This window comes from Haliotis asinina, chromosome 12 (assembly GCF_037392515.1).
Source record: "Haliotis asinina isolate JCU_RB_2024 chromosome 12, JCU_Hal_asi_v2, whole genome shotgun sequence".
Classification (NCBI taxonomy): domain Eukaryota; kingdom Metazoa; phylum Mollusca; class Gastropoda; order Lepetellida; family Haliotidae; genus Haliotis; species Haliotis asinina.
In genome coordinates, this window is record NC_090291.1 from 5,809,578 (window position 1) to 5,811,831 (window position 2,254).

Consider the following 2,254-nt stretch of genomic DNA (forward strand, 5'->3'; position numbering starts at 1 on the left):
TACTACGTTGTATTGTCTGTTCAAGGTTACTGGTGTAACCTTGGTAACATGTTAAAATACCAAGCTAGCTATTCCCGACACCTTCGTAGCCCAACGAACTCCTTAAGCCCATTCTCACACATTGACTACGATAAAAGTTACAGTCTATGTAAACTTATCCTCAGTACTTTTCGTTACACTCCACCACCGAGTCTAACAAAATCTTATGGGAGGTCGCGTCAGGTAACCTTTGAGATTGACCAATCAGAACATAGCTTACCAAATCGCGAAAGTGCACATTCGCACATCCCTTATGAACTTTTTATCTCGAAAAGGTTCGTACCCGAAAGATTCCGAATGCTATTTAGCTTACGATCGCTTCCGGGTGATGCACACGGCGTACGTACTGCCATGACAACGGCGAGTAAACAGTCGCTGAAAATAGTGTTTTTGACAATATTCAAGGATGTTATCTTGCGGAAATATTAGCTAATGGTAACCATGTCAACAGAAACCCCAAAGCGTATATACTGCAGGTCAAATAACTGTGTTATATGCTGATTTTTGTTTGTGGAGAGATCTGTGTTGGTGACCTGAATATTTTGAAAGTCCCTCCGATCCCTAAATAGTAGCCATTGTCTGATTGGTTAAATCTATTTAACTGTCTCGCATTTGATTGGACTGTCATTTGATTGCTCAAAGGTTACCTGACGCGACCTTCTACTAGGTTTTGTTAGACTCAGTGGTGTTGTGTAACGAGGTTTACTTAGACTGATAAAAGTTAAGAATTCTTAGGGCTACAAACGTTTCGAGAATAAGGGCTGAATACAGTGTCTACACACAGGCGCCCACCGCGGGTCCGAAAATCGAAAAACCAAGGGTGTTGGATAGTAAACAACCTTACTAGGTTATATAGTAAGGGTGTTCGACAGTTAACACCATATTTCTTCTGTTGTACCGAACATCCCATAACTCGAACTATTTACATAAGTAGGTCCCTGTAACTTCGACTCTTGAATTAGAGTTTCATTTTGGGGAAAGAAGTGTAGCCATGTCATCCAGATGTCTGAACAGGTGACACAGAATCGTGAAATGTGATATATTTACTCTTGGTATCAGGCGGTGCGGATGAAATATTCCCTCTAGTACACGTCGGTTACTAAATATATTGCATGCTTGGTAATACAGAGGAAGCCGTTGATCAAGTAACTATTTCCATGTTATCAGCGGCTTCTTCAAGACATTACTTCTGTTTCCATTATTTCTTTTCTACTGTTTCCATTATTTTTTTTTCCTTTCGTTTTATTTCTGGCGTTGGGTTAGCACAGTGGTTAAAGCGTTCGCTCGTCACGCCGGAGGCCCGGGTTCGATTCGCCACACGTGTATAATGTGCGAAGCCCATCTTGCTGGAATATTGCTAAACGGCGTAAAACTAAACTCACTCACTCACTCCATTCGTTTTCGGAACCCATAGACCATATTAGGAAGGTTAAAGCATCAACACGACCTGAACGAAGTTTATATCGAAAATTACATCGAATTTGAAATTTTCACTTTCTGGAATATGCATGCAAACCAAGATTTGATGAATGAATTAGGATTAAATAGTACGATGTTATAAAATACACAGGCGGATCCAAAGGGGGTGCAGGAGTGCAACCTTCAACTGACAAGCCATGGTATAACTTGAATTTTGTTGGAACAGGTAAGCCAATTCACGCACTTTGCAGATATTTCACTATTTGCTTTTCATGTTGTCTCTATTCCCAGCAGACAGAACATTCACTCTGTCTACCATTCTGTTCACCTTATAAATGACATTGCAATACTGCGAAGTGGAAACACTCAGTTCGAACAGATATAGCATTAACCTACTTTACTGTTATGTTATTTGATGTTATGCCTTGTACTGAACTCGAAGAACCCTTCATTGTAACAGAAACGTTATTTCGCTGTGCGATTTTAAAATTTCACCATACATTTGGTCTACAAACAGTGTTGAGGCAAAGAACACTCTCCATCCCGAACACCTAAAACATTCACTGCCGTTCCGATTTCGATAATTCACCTCACTGTAGGTCTTTTAATATTGCTAAGTAAAACATCACTCACAATTCCAACCCGTCTAAACACCATGCACCTGACACTACCGCGAGACTAGAGCTATGAGAACCGATATCGCTGAGATGGAACCGTTTATCACAAATTCAAAACCTGCAAGGGCGTCACCGCTCTGCGGCCATGGGTTTAGGCAGCAGCTCTCTGATTCCACCAC